Below are 15,730 nucleotides of genomic sequence, written 5' to 3' on the forward strand. Positions count from 1 at the left end.
GTCCTCTCCGTCTGTCCTCGGGCTCTTACATCTGTTTTTCTGCTTCTTCTGGAGATGGTCCCTGAATCTTGGGGGAGAGAATTGGTGTAGAAGTCCCATAAAGGACTGAGAACTCACAGTCACTTATCCTTAAGAATGAAATCAACTTGATTGTGCAATATGATCTTAAGGTATGCTTGAATTTGGTTTGCAAGTACTTTATTGAGATTGCCCATGTCTATGTTCATCAGGAAAACTGGTCTATAGTTTTCTTCTTTGTGTTATACTCTTATACAGTTTTGGTATCATGGTAATGCTGACTTCATAGACAGAGTTTGGTAATGTTCCTTCCCCTTCTGTGTTATGGGACAGTTTAAGGAGGGAACATTGGTATTAGCCCCTTTTAAATAATTTTACGTATTTTTTTTTAATATGCATTGGTGTGTTGCCATGAAACTGGAGTGAAAGACAGTTGTGAGTTGCCATGTGGGTGCTGGGAATTGAAGAACAGTCAGTGCTCTTAACCGCTAAGCCATCTCTCCAGCCCATATTAGCCCTTCTTTAAAGGTTTGATAGACTTCCTTCAGCCTTGAGATTTTATTTTTGGACACACACACACACACACACACACACACACACACACACAATCTGTCTGTCTGTCTGTCTATCCATCCATCCATCCATCCATCCATCCATCCATCCATCCATCTATATCTGCTTCACTCTTGTCGTTTGGTATAATCTGTCAATAGCCTCTTAATTTCTATACATCATATGTGCCTCGCAATTTATCCATTTCTCTAGATTTTCCAGTTGTTTCCAATGTGTGTGTTTTTCTCTTAGTTTTTATTAGTTTTAAAAATTAGCATACAAGTCGGGTGACAGTGGCGCATGCCTTTAATCCCAGCACTTGGGAGGCAGAGCCCGGCGGATCTCTGTGAGTTCAAGGCCAGCCTGGTCTGCAGGGCAAGATCCAGGACAAGCACCAAAACTACACGGAGAAACTGTCTCGAAAAAAACAAACAAACAAAAATTAGCATACAAAGTCAGGGTTCATCACAGCATTTTCAGGAACCCTCCCTCATCAGTCCTCTTCCCTTCCCACACCAGGCCCCTGCCCTGCCCTTCCCTCCCCCTCATTAGTTACCCTTCTTCTTTCATCTTACATGTATTCTATTACTCTCTTCCCTCCTCCCACCAATGGTGCCTTAAAATTTCCTCCTTTCACTGTCCTCTCTAGCTGTATGACACACACACACACACACACACACACACACACACACACACACACACACACAGAGGATCTGCATATGAAAGAAAACATGCAGTATTTCTCTTTCTACAGCTGAGATAATTTGTTGTATAATTTCTAGCTCCATCCATTTTACTGCAGATACAAAGATTTTATTTCCCTTCATGGCTGAGTAAAGTCCCATTGTTACTATGCAGCGCCCTTGCCTTACCCACTCACCTGTTGGTGGACACCCCATTTCTTATCTACTGTGAATAGTGCAGCATAAATGTGGATGTGCAAGTGTGGCTAAGGTATGTTGATTGAGAGTCCTTCACACGCTTACCTAGACAGAGCTGGGCCGTATTCGGTTTGGTTGAGAAACCTCCATATTGATTTCTACTGTTTACACTCTCACAAGCAGTGAATAACAATTCCTCTCTCTATATATCCTTGTGAGCACATTTTTGTTTGTTTTCTTCATGGCAACCATTCTGACTGGGGTGAAATGGAATCTCAAAGCAGTTTGAACTTGCATTTCCCTGATAGCTAAGGATGCCAAACCCTTGACAGAATTATTGGCTATTTGTGTATTTATTTATTTATTTATCTATCTATTATGTATGTATACAGTGTTCTACCTGCATGTACGCCTGCACTGCAGGCCAGAAGAGGGCACCAGATATCATTATAGATGGTTGTGAGCCACCATGTGGTTGCTGGGAATTGAACTCAGGACCTCTGGAAGAGCAGCCAGTGCTCTTAACCTCTGAGCCACCTCTCCAGCCCCTTGTATATCTTCTTTTGAGAGCTATCTTCAGTTGATTGGCCCATTCATTGAGTGGAAGATTTGTTTCCTTACTATTTGGAATAAATGATTTTTAATGCTGACTGAGAAGCCTGTGGATGTCAGTGGACACAGTTAGAACCTCTCTTTTATCTTGAATTTCATTCGTTCGTCTTCTTTTTCATTTGGTAGGCTTGGGCTGGGGCTTGTCACTCTTACTCTTTTCCAAAGACCCATACCTCTGATTCAGTGTCTTGTTCTCTTAGTCTCCATTTCATTTCTGTCCCGAGATTTACTTTGCATTTCTTCCCATTTACTGCTTTGGGATTTGGATTGCTTTTGTTTCTCTGGATGCATCATGGGATCTCATTTTTTCCCCATTTGTTTTTTACTCTTTCTTTGTTTTTGAGAATTTCATACCTGTGTACCTGTCTACAACGAAATATGATCATATGTCCTCTCCAACTCCCTCCATGGCCCCCCAGCATGCTCCCCTTTCAACTTCATGTCTTAAAAAATTTTCTTTGATAACTTACTAAGTCCAGTTAGTATTGTTTATGTAAATGTGGGGAGCCCACCAATGGCCACTTCTTCAAAAAGGAATGATTCTTCCTCCCCCAACAACTATCCATTGCCAATAGCTTCTCAGTAAGGGGCGGGGCAGTAGGGCAGCCATCTCATTATGCTAGAATCTTGGCTAGCTTGATCTTGTATTGGTCTCTCTTATTTCATTTTATTTTTTTTTTAGACAGGTTTTCTTTGAGTAGGCCTGGCTGTTCTGGAACTCACTTTGTACACCAGGCTGGTGTCGAACTCTTGTAGATCCGCCTACCTCTGCCTTGTACTCATGCTGGGACTAAAGGTGTATACCACCACGCCAGGGTTCTCTAGAGTCACAGAATTTATGGAATGAATCTCTCTCTCTCTCTCTCTCTCTCTCTATATATATATATATATGTATATATATACATATATATATACATATACATGTATATATATATATACATATATACATATATATATATATACACTTATTAGAATGATTTACAGGCTGCAGTCTAACAATGGCTAGCCGTGAATGGAAAGTCCAAGAATCTAGTAGGTGCTCAGTCTACGCTGGGACCCTGAAGAAGTAGGCTCCAAAGCCAGCGAAGGAATGGATGTGTTGACAAGGCGAGGGCAAGCAGGTGAATAATGAAGAATCCCTTCCTTTTTCTATTGTTCTTATATAGGTTTCCAGCAGAAGGTGTGACCCAGATTAAAGGTGTGCCTTCCAATCTCAAGATCTGGATTAAAGGTGTGTGTCATTCTGCCTCAAGATCCAGATCCAAAGCCTGTGTCTTCCAGCCTCAAGATCCGGATCAAAGGCGTGTTGTCTTTCTGCCTCAAGGTCTGGACCACAAATGTGCACTCCATTTCTGGATTGTAGTTCATTCCAGATATAGTCAAATTGACAACTGAGAGTAGCCATCACAGTAGACATAAACTTTATTCTTAGAGCATCCTTAGTTTTCTCTCAAAGGTTCTAGCGTGCTGTGCTTTCATTTTCATTGAGTCTAGGAAATTTTAACTTCCTAATTTCTTCAATGACCCACTCAATTCAAGAGTGTATTGTTCAATCTCCAAGTATTTAGGAAGTTCCTGTAGTTTCTCTTGTTACTGATTTCTAGTTTATTCTACTGGAATCTAATAAGATATAAGGAAATATTTTTAGTCTTTCATATTTGTTAAAGCTTACTGTGTGGACCAGAATGTTGTCTATTCAAGAGAGAGTTCCCTGGGGTTGTTGTCCTTATCTGTTGACTGTGTCCAGTCTCCTGTAGCATATGCTCAGTCCGCTTGATCTACACTGTAGTTTAGTGGAAGTTTCTTGGCTTTTAGTATTTACATGAGAGCAGAGTATTGAAATCGCCTACTGTTATATTAGGACCTGTCTGGTCTTTTATTAATGTTGGCATAAATTGGAAGCCCCAACAGTGTATATATGCTTATAATTATTACCTCTTCTTCACGAATTCCTTTTTTATTAATGCGAACAGTCTTCTTCTTTCTCTCTCCTCACTAATTTGGCTGGATGTGTACTTCATCAGGTCTCAGAGTAGCTATGCCAGTTTGTTTTCAGTTTCTCTTCACATGATAGATTGTTTTCCATTCTTTGACGCTCTGTCTGTGGGTGCCCTGGAGAAAAGAGCTAGATCTAGTTTTCTTAATCGGATCAGCTATTTTTGTTGATGATGAGTTGAGGCTACTTAAGTGTAAGGTTGTTACTGAGGGATGCTTGCTGATTTCTAACATTTTGTTGGTGATTGGGTTGCTCTCTCTCTCCTCCGTTAGGATCAGGAGCTTGCTGGTTCTGTAACATCGTGGATTTTTTCCTGTTCTTCTTTGTTAATTGATTTCTCTCCAGAAAGTTACTCTTCCCTGTGCTCTTGCGTTTGAGGCCATCTTTCTTCCTCCTATGTGCAGTATCCCTTTAACGGTCTTCTGCAGCATGGGCTCGGTGTTCAGACACTTTGGGCTTGCCTCACAGTGCTCTTATTTCTCCAGTTTTGAAAGATAGCTTCATTGTAGATGGCAATTCTGGTCGGCAGGCACTTATTTCAAAGGCTTGACATACGTCATTCCATGCTTTCCTGGCCTTGCAGGAGAGACATCTAATGTTTGCTCCTTTGTAAGTTCCCATTCCCCCCCCACCCCCCATGCAGCTTTTACTATTGTTTCTTCGCTGTGTTTTGACGTCTTGTCTTTAATACGCCAAGATAGTCTTTCTTGGTCATGTCTGTTGAGGATTCTTAATTTGGATGCCAATTTCTTTTTCTAATTTTGGAAACTTTTCTGTCATAATTTCATCGGATAGATTCTCTTTTCCTTTATTTATTTATTTATTTTTATTTTTTTAAATTTTATTTATTTATTTATTTTTGTATCCCAAGGATTCTTAGGTCTGATAATATCCCAGGGTTCTTGAATATTGCAGACGTGTTTGTTTTTCTTTCTTCCTTTCTGAATGTTAGAATGTAGTATTCCATCCACTGTGCCCTGTTTTTATTTGAATCATTGAGTCCTTGGACATTGGAGACTGTCTGCGGGCTGCACTGGCGGAGGGCAGTTGAACTTGTGAACTCATTTCATTTCTATGGTTTATGAAGCTGTTGAGTCTGTTTTGAACAAAGCGTCTGATATGCACCAGATCTGTCTTCTCTTTATGTGTTTATTGTCAGACTTTGCACATGAGCCAGGAGCCTCTGCTGGACACATTTAGCTTTGTAGTCTGGGCTGGGCAAGTTCTCTACTCCTCCCAAGACTTCCCAGATTGTATTCCCTCTTGTGGCTAATACTTTAGTAGGGTTACTGGTGGAGGAGGGATGTCTCTTGAGTGCGGTCTGCACAGAGGATCTGTCTTCGTACTTACTCTCCAGATCTCCTGAGTAGTAATCACCCTGGTGGGAGGGAGCTGCAGCAATGTTAAGAAAACCACTGTAGCTTCAGGGTCTGAGTGTTCTACAACAGAGAGTTGGCTCCGGAGGTTGATTCAGGCTTAGGGATACCAAACTCCTAAGTCATTCTCAGTTGATGAGGCCTGTTCCCAGTCATCAAAGATGGGGCTGCCATTCCCTACACATTTTATTGCCTGGGCTGAACATCCTGCTGCCTGTACATCTTGGCTTTTCAGAGTTGAAGCCAGCCTGATCCACAAAACTGGCTTTCAACGCTGTTTCTCACGCTGGGCTCAGGAAGTTAGATTCAGGCTCCCTGACTGAGAGTTGTCCCCTGTTCTCAGGTCCCCGTGCAGGTTAGTTGCAAACAAATAGACACCCTTTCAGAGCGGTAACTGGCCACGGCCCTCTGAGTCACACCGGGGGACAAAATGGGATTCCTCGGCACTGCTAACCCGTCTGCCAGGGGAATTGCTGCCTCACCAAAACTTGAAACGGGACTTGAGACTTTCGAGGGCTGCAAGCTGCTGGCTTTGTGAGGAAGGGCCTCTGGCCTACCTTCTAGATAAAGCTTCTGCTTTCCCTCCTGGCACCAAAGCCCTTCTGACCTCTGAAACACAGTAGGCTTTTTGACCTTTTCTCTGTAGCCTGTTAGCTCCTTGCTGGTTTTAAACTTCCTTGTGCAGTCTGGTTTGGTAAAGGAACTATTCAATGCTGTTTTTCTTTCTTTCTTTCTTCCTTCCTTTCTTTCTTTTTTTTAAACTAGTGTTTAGCTTCTTCTACTCAGTGACCTTAACACATTGCATCTCTGCCAATCCCTGAGTTGGGATCAGCACAGCCATCTGTTTTTGCCAATCTGCTCCTGGACTGCCAAGAAATTCCCGCATTATTTATAGTGCAGCCTCAGCTGGTTGGCTCACCTACCTGTATCTCACAGTGGCTATGTCAGAAATTCACTCCTAACTTCCTGTTAGTACCCCAATCTACCTTTCCTGTCCCCTCACAATGGAGGTTTTGATTTTGTTTTCCCAGCCAAAGTAGAGGGTTTGATGTCTGAACTTGTTATTCAAGGCTTCCTATTTACCCTACATTGGCAGTCTTCTCCTCCCATCTCAGAGGATGCCTGCCCTAGGTTTTCCAAAACCATCTCTCCATCTATGGATTTGATATGGGATTTTGATCCACACTGCTTCTCCTCTTCAAATTTTTCTTCACTTACTCTTCCTCTGAAAGTATGCTCATATTTTCTGAGTTTTAATTTTTTAAATTGTACGTGTATGGATGTTTTGTATGCTATATGTCCATGCTCCATGTACATGGCCTGATGCCAGAAAAAGAAGGTGTTGAATCCCCTGGAACAGGAGTTACAGACAGTTCTGAGCTGCCATGTGGGTGTTGGGAATTGAACTCGGGAATTAAACTGAGGACCTCTAGAAGAACAGCCAGTGCTCTTAACTACTGAGCCATCTCTTCAGCCCCACATCTTTAAAGTATGAAAATATGGCCCATTAGTACTGCCTTCCTAAAGGCTACCAATATTTTCTTATTTCTACCTTCTTAAAAAGGTTATCTGTACTTACAAAAATTTCAAATCTCCACTTAATTGTGAAGATAACTTGTCTTCCATAATTCTAAGAGACTTAATGTTCACAGTGACCTACTAAACAGCAATACAAGTGTCCTTGTTTTCTCTATCTCCTTCCTCTTTACCCCCTCTCTTTCTGTCTTTCTTTCTTGAATGCTAAATAGTGAACTCAGGCTTTCCACATGCAAGGCAAGTGCTGGACGCTGAGCTATGCCCTTACCAGGGCTTTATCTTATTTTAACTCTCCAGTAGTTTGGATATTTTTGGTCATTCTCTTGATACTGTCTTTTAGCCTTTTCTTAAATATTAGTCTGCCATTTCCTTTTTTTTTTTTTTTTTTTTTTTTTTTTTTTTTTTTTTTTTTTTTTTGAGACAGAGTTTCTCTTTGTAGCCCTGGCTGTCCTGCAACTCACTTTGTAGACCAGACTGGCCTTGAACTCACAGAGATCTGCCTGTGTCTGCCTCCGGAGTGCTGAGGTTAAAGGTGTGCATCACCATGCCTGGCGAGTCCTCCATTTTTAACTCACATCTTTTGTTTGTCTGTTTGTAGCCCCAACAGGAGGGTTTCGATGAGGACATCCCATTTAGGACTGAGTGTTCCAAAGTTCACTCTCTGCACACTGTCCAGTTGTGAGTCGCTATGGTAATTCCCATCTACTGCAAGAAGAAGCTTCTTTAATACGGATTGAGCAAGGTACTGATATAGGCTATGTCATCAGGAGCCATTTCATTGCCGGATTTCTTTTTTCTTTTCTCCTTTTCTTTTACTTTCTTTTTTTCTGTTTTTGTTTTTTGAGAGAAGGTGTATGGTGATATTTTATTTGTGCTGAAATGTGATTTTACTTGTATGTTAATAAATAAAAGTACCTGGGGGTCAGAGCTATTAACAAGCCATTTAGCAGAATTCTGGCAGTGGTAGCACACACCCTTAATCTTGATCACATGACAGGCAGAGTCTGTGTGTTCAAGGACACCACCAGCATGGAGACACATGCCTTTAATCTCAATACCAAACATAGAGACCTGGAGGTCTGTATAGACAGGCAATGATGAGGAGGTCACATGGTTGGGTTTACAACCAATGAGAAGGCAGAACAGAAAGTCAATAAAAAGGCACACAGGAAGTAAGTCTCTCTTTCTGAGCGGAAGGATGACAGCGACAGTGAGGGCTAAGAAGACAGTCTTAGTCTCAGCTCTTGGCTGCTGCGCTGACCTCTTGGGCTTTTAACTCTGCATTTGGCTCTGTGTTTTAATAAAACCATTCAGAATTACATCTACAAAGGTGTCTTTGTGTAACAGTCCCGGCTGTTCTGGAACTTGTTCTGTAGACCAGGCTGGCCTCAAACTCACAGAGATCTACCCGCCTCTGCCTCCCAAGTGCTGGGATTAAAGACGTGCACCACCACCGCCTGGCTTACTGCTATGTTTCTTTACAAGAGTAATAGTAGTAGGTTTTCCCTGAGGCTCATGACCTATCTAGTCTCAGGTTCTTGGCCACTTTAGCAATGTCAGGTATGGTTTCTATCTCAGGGAGTGGGCCTTAAATCCCCTGGTTGGTTACTCCCTGAACACTTGTACCTCTATTACACCAATATATCTTAAAGGCAGGTCACTGTTGTAATCACAGGGATTGTATCTTGGAGATATTGATGATTACTTCTCTTCTTCGGTAGCATACAGAGTATCTTCTAGTACCATGGACACTTAGCAGCAGGCACAAAGCTTCTGGTCAGGCACCAGCACAACTTCTCTCTGTTCTACGGCATATATAAGTATTGTCTTCAGCAACAGGGCCTCACCCTCAGGTTGTGGAGAGAAACCAGTAGCCTTGGAAATAGCCAGTGATGTCTGGGGGTTTCCAAGGGACCCCTTTGGACAATGACTCAACAAATTGTAACCCATTCCTGCCACTGGAGGCTTTACTTGGTGGCATAAGATGTCTAGTTGGGGCATTCCCTCCCCTATCATTTGGTGATTCCATTTAGATTCCTTTCACATATGTACAGATTTTAGGAAGCATCTACAGTAGTAGGTAGGCCATTTGAAAAACCATATGGAAACATCCCCTTTATTTTTTAAGACAAGTCTCTCGTTGGCCTGGAGCTTGCTGAGTCATGAATCCCACAGATTCACCTGTCTCCAATTCTCCAGAGTTCCCATTACAAGGGCACCACCATGTCAATATTTTTTTAAATGTGGGTTCTGGAGATGGAATTCAAGTCCTTAAGCACCTTATAGACTGAGCTATCTCCCCATCTTCCTGAGCAGTAATTTAAACAATATTCTGAAATTATATTGAGACTAAAATTAGGCCCTGACTTCCAGTGGAGAAAAAAAAAAGCTATCCAATGAAAAGGTAGTTGAGGGTACAAAGTTTAATAATGACTTAAAGACTGCCAGACATTATTATTTCTTCTCATTGTCTTGGTCTTATTCTCCTCCTCTTCTCCTTTTTAGACACAATCTCACTACGTAGCCATGGCTTAGCTGGTCTGGAACTTACTATGTAGACCAGATTATCCTCTAGCTCACAGAGGTCCACCTGCTTCTGCCTCCCAAGTGCTGAAATTAACAGGGTAGGCAGCACCACATCCAGCCTAGATATTTCATCTTTCACTTATTGACAGAACTTTAAAACTTGCTACGACTTCTGCTGAGACCTGGAAAAAAGAAGCAGGGTTTTTGTGTGTTTGTATTTAAACAGGAGGAAGAAGAGAATGATCTCATTAACAGTGGATGAGGAATGCTGAGGAGCTGGCTCTTGTTGTAGGTCTGGCTTACATGAGCACTGAACTACCAGGAAAACAGAGCTATGAATCACCAAAAGGCTGTGGGCAATGTCTGCAGCTCCTTCTGTGGCTCAGCCTTAAAATCCAAACAAACATTTACAAGTTACAAGTTATTTTGATGAGTAACTCACATTCTAGCTGAATTAAACGAACACAAATTTTAACATTTTTTTTAGTTCACTTGATTAAAGTTCAACTAACTCCAAATATAAACGATTCAGTTTTCATAATTCCCCGAACGTGTTAAGACTGAAAGGGATCATATAATGTATCAAGTACAATTCCCTTCTTGTTAGGATGAATTCTAGAGACATCAAGTAGCATAGAGTTTATAGGAAAGCTGAGACTCCAGAGTTAGAGACCTCTTGACTCTTGGTTCAGGGGTGGCACCCCAAATACAATCAGTTTTCACATCTGAATCTGGTAAGGGTCACTGGTAGGGAGAACTAACTGTTCGAATGTAGATTCTGGGCCTGGCAGGGTGGGAAAGTAGGTGAAAGTGTTTGCCATCAAGCCTGACCATCTGAGTTCGATCCCTGGAACCCCCATGGTGAGAAGAGAGAACTGTCTCCTGCAAGCTGCCTTCTGACCTCTACACACACATCATAGCACGCACATATTCTGCTCCCAAGTAAATAAATACATGTAAAAATGAATTTTAAAAAGGTAGACTTTAGGAGCTGGTGAGATGGCTCAGTGCTAGAGTGCTTTTTGCCCAATGTGTGTGAAGCAATAGGTTTAATTCCCAGCACTCAATGAAACAAACAAAAAATGAATTCCTCCCCACTCTCAGAGATCTAGGGTGAGATGTGGGAATTTGAATGTAGTGTGTTTTTGAAGAACTTCTGATTCAGGTAATCTTCAGATCGTACTTCGACAGAATACTGGGCGGCTGTACAATCATGAGTTCCCTTAGAATAATAGCCTGCTGTTTTCAGGGTCAGAATCACAGTGACCGTGAACTAACCTTACTTGGGGAGCGGAGGAGCCATTCGTCCTATGGACTATCATTTGAGACATTTTGGGGGTAGGGCGATGTTCTTAGAGATGGAGCCCAGAGCCCTGCCTATGCCCGGCAAACCCTCCACCACTGAGCAGTATTCCCAGGCTCTGCCCACTTTGTGATTTTTCCAGACAAGTTCTAAGTTATCCAGACTGTCCTGCACTTGCCATTCTCACGCCTCAGCCTTCCCAGTAGCTAGGATTTCAGATCCGTGCCATGGCTGAGCTGTGGACTTTACAGATAGAAAGGCCCACTGAGTAGACAGGCTCTCCTACCAAGCGAGTGCATGGTGTCTGATGAGTCTTTGAAATGGTAGCCCAGGCAGCAGGCTCACACAGAGCTCGAGCCTCTGAGAAAGGTTAGCACGTGCTATACAGTCGGTTCCCACACCCCTAGCATCTAGATTCTACAGTTAACTCTTGCCATATTTGCTTCACTAGCTTGTACTCATCTTTCCATCCCCAGAACAAGATTATCTTGCTGGCTGGGGTTTCCAATCCCCCTCCATCTCTACAGCGCTGTTTTTAACCTTTCTTTCGGCACAGCTAGATGCTCTGTATTCCTTGCTAACCGTTCTGGCATCCCCGTGTTACAAACTTCTTGAGACTAAATCTGTGCCTCTGGTTTTAGAGCGCATCTTTTACACTTGTCAAAGCGGGCAGTCGGTGACGACGGGGTGACTACATTGTGTCTTAGTTTCATCTATCATTTTATAATTAACACTGCTACCTCAAAACCCAATGGATTAAAATATGAATTCATCTTTCCAGTAACACATACATTAAATTTTAGAGTGATTCTAAATCCCTTTTTATACAGTCTCATAACCAACCAGCTGCCCTGAAGTATATTTTTCTTTGAAACATCAGTCACTACCGATTGATGCTTATTACTATGCTTTCAGAAAGCCACCAGCCTATTATAAGTGAGCGCTAATCCCCTTGTCCCCCCTACTCTAAAGAGCAGGTCTGTTTGCCACTAAATTCTCTTTTCCTGGAATCCTGTGTACTGCAACCTGGATAATCCTTCTAAGCCTTTAGATTTCATTCATTTAGTGTACACGTGTACATGCACTCACCCACGCAGGCACACGTGGAGGCTAGTGACACCCAGAGAGGGCAACAGCAAGATGTTATCCTCAGTGTCTCTCACGGAACCTGTAGCTCACCTTTGGGTTGTCTGGCAGACCAGCAAGCCTCACAGGTCCATTTATCTCTGCCCCACTAGTGCTAAGGTTATAAATGCTGGAACTGCTGGGTTTTATATGGGTACTGGGGATCTGAACTCAGGTCCTCAGACTTTCGCAGCAAGAACTTAACTCAGAGCCAGCCCCTGAAACCATTTTTACTCATGTCATTTTTCTTTCAAAGCCTTCAGTGGCATCTTACAACCCATTAATCCAAAGCTGGAAAGTCCTTCTCCATCCCTAGTACCGATAGAAGGCCTTTTCAGTCTTCAAAGGTTGGCCAGATTGTCATGACTTAAAATTTTTTTTATTATAGTGTGTGTGTGTGTGTGTGTGTGTGTGTGTGTGTGTGTGTGTGTGTGTGTATTTGTGTGTGTGCATTCATGCTACAGCACGCATGTGGAGGTCTGAGGACAACTTTTCCAAGTTGGTTCTCTCCTTCTACCTTTATGTGGGTCCCAGGGATCAAACTCAGGTCCCCAGGCTTGTGTAGTAAATGCCTTTCTTTACCTGCAGAGCCATCTTGCTGGCCTGTATATCCTTTTTAACACACAGATTTCCCACCTGAGTGAGAAGTATTCTGTTATTGTACATTCCACAAATAGGCTTATCCAGATGTCCCAGACCCCGTGTGTCTGTGTCTGACCTGCCCCAATGACAGAAAGTTCTTGGGTTAAGGGTCATGTCTGAAACCATGTCACACAGCACTCAGCTCCTTTGCTGACCAGCAGATCTAGAACTGTGACTTGTAAGTGGAAAGAAACTGTTCATAATGTAGTATTATGCAAAAGCTGGTAGAACATTTTTCAACACCTTGGGTTACCAAAGGCAAACACGTGCAATTTCCATTTATAAAAGCCCTGAGGACAGTTATCTGATATTAATTAGGCACTGAGGGAATTAAGCTTTGAAGATGATCATATTTTCTCACAAACAGGCTTACATTAGACTTCAAAGTAAATCAAAAGACTGCCAGAAATAAGAAATGAGCCTCGGTTTATCCACAGTCATACAAAGCTCAAATTAACAGTACCTCAAATCTGGGTCCAAGAATTACATTTTGCTAGTGTGGTCAGACACAGCCTTTAAAAGAAACTTCTCAAAACAAACAAACAAAAATCTCAAAAAAAAAAAAAAACCCAAAAAACTTCACAATTACTTTCCCAATCCCAAATATAACAACAGGCATGATTCTCAAGTTTTGTTACATAGGATGCAATACATAAATTCTTTTTGTTTTCAGGTAAAAGGCTAATAGGCCAAATTTTATTAAATTTCTTCAGGATAAAATATTGGCTAACACAGTGCAAATAATTAATCCATATTGAAAAATCTAGTAAAGGGTAGATTGGTCCACAGCACCAGTACCATGCCCATGACACCGGATTACTTGGACATTTGGGGGCTGCCTCAGCGCACTCCTGGAATATAGATTCAAGTTATGAGAAGAGATGCACCCTGGGGAGGGAGAGTGTTCCTGATAGCAACGGAAGCCCGTGGCTGACAGGCGAGTTCAAGCTGGGCCTGGACCTTCCCAATCTGCCCTCCTGAACTGATGGGTCACATAAGGTCACCTAGAAGGACATCCTGATCACGACTAGCAAGCACAACCCATGTGGGGAGACAAAAAAGATTTTGGAGAATCCAGGCTCTAGATGTCTCCAGTCATCCGGCCAGAGTGCGCTCCTTGGTTCCGGGGAAGCAGCCACAGTTTTTCAGTGGTATCACCTCTGTGGATTTTCTCACTTATCACACGCTTGACCTGTATTTAAACCCAAGTGCCTCCCCCGCAACACCCCAACACCTTTTTTCTTTGGGTCACCATCTCATTATGTAGTCCTGGCTTGCCTGGAACTCTGCAGACCAGGCAGACCTTGAACTCAGAGAGATCGGCCTGCCTCTCCCTCCCAAGTGCTGAGACTAAAGACATGCACCACCATGACCTGCTCTAATTCTTGTGGTACCCGGGCTTTAGGGGACAGACTGACTTCCTATAGTCCTGTCGTCACCTTCTCCTTTTTTCGGTCCCCATCCTGACTCCAGTTACAGACCTTCTTTTTTAATCACCAAACCCCCAACCCACTCAGGCCCTTTGAAGCCCAGTGTCAGCCAGCACAACACCTTTCTGACGTGACCGGTGTCCTGCACTAACTCCCACCTGAAGATCGTGCCCATTGGGTCTGTGCTGCTTTCAAGAGCCCAGCCGGGACCCTCCCCTTGGGGCTCAGCCTCTCACATAGACCTCAGATGCCTGGTGCTCTCCCAGCTGAGATCCCTGCTCACCCCGTCCCACGCTTATAAAGCCTGAGCTGCAGGTGCTCTGGCTTTGCACGCACCAGCTTTTAGTGCTACCTTAAAGGACTACCTGGAGATTCCAGGTCATAGACACTCACAGCAGCAGCCACAGGAGGCTGTGAGCTCAGGAACCTTTTGGGACCTAGCATCCATCCCTCTTCCACGATAGTGTTACTGAGGCTTGTTATGCACTTGTCAGGGGTGAGGACCCAGGCTAAGACTGCCCAGAAGGGAGCCAGTATCCTCTCCACCTTCTAGATGTGTGGCTAGGTTAGAGCTGGAGATCTCCAGGCTCCTGTATGGTTGGTCTTTGATGCCCTCAAGGTGTCTTGTCCTGACTTGCTGCTCAACTGGGATGGGGACCTCTTCCTTGGGGAATCCTTTCTCTCCCTGAGCCCCCTGTGAAACAAATTTATCCATGCTTCCATAACTTAAAATAAAACACAACAGTTAAAAGTAGGACCATGTGGTTGTGGTGGTGTATGTCTTTATTAATCACTTGAGAGACAGGGGCAGGAGTATATCTGTGAGTTCATGGGCAGCTTGATCTACATAGTGAGTTTGAGGACAGCCAGGGCTGTCCAGTGAGACCCTGTCTAAAACAAAAAGAAGGATGATGTTTATCCCAGCATTTGCTGTTTGTGTTGCACACCACAGAGCTGCTTTATTCTGAGATTAGATGGGGAGTTGCCATTAAAGCTTGTTGCATCAAAATTCATATTTGTAAACCCAATTCACACATTTTTGTTTCATAATTTTAAAAAGACTCAAATATGTTTCCTTACATGGTATTTAACCTCCGTATTTTAAGGATATTTGTGTTTTGAACACGGCTTTATAGACAACACTTTTATACAAATACAGCTGTACTGTAGTAGAAAGAAAGACGCTACAGAGTGAACCTTGAGGCAACACACAGATCCTTTGCTCTTGTGGGATAGCACCCTTCTGGTGCCATCTATTACAGTAAAGCAAGGTGCAGCTATTTTAAACTTGCTTCTTGTGGCTCCAACCTTTATTTTTTTTTTATTTTTTTATTTTTGGTTTTTCGAGACAGGGTTTCTCTGTGTAGTTTTGCGCCTTTCCTGGAACTCACTTGGTAGTCCAGGCTGGCCTCGAACTCACAGAGATCCGCCTGGCTCTGCCTCCCGAGTGCTGGGATTAAAGGCGTGCGCCACCACAGCCCGGCGGCTCCAACCTTTATAACTAAGAAGTCCACTGTGAATTAACAATGTAATTAGCTCAAAATCAAGAGCATTCCGGCCACTGGCACATCTCCACCAATACTGCTGACAAAGCTCACTGAAAACAACCCACTGTGGTAACAGACACGGCACTGTGGCAAAGCTGTAGGGGATAACATATTTAGACTGTATGCTGTCTGCCCACTATTATTCTGTCTCTCCATGTTATTATACTCTTATAGTCTAGAATAAAA

This window comes from Peromyscus californicus, unplaced genomic scaffold, assembly GCF_007827085.1.
Source record: "Peromyscus californicus insignis strain IS unplaced genomic scaffold, ASM782708v3 Scaffold_15__1_contigs__length_86483966, whole genome shotgun sequence".
Lineage (NCBI taxonomy): Eukaryota > Metazoa > Chordata > Mammalia > Rodentia > Cricetidae > Peromyscus > Peromyscus californicus.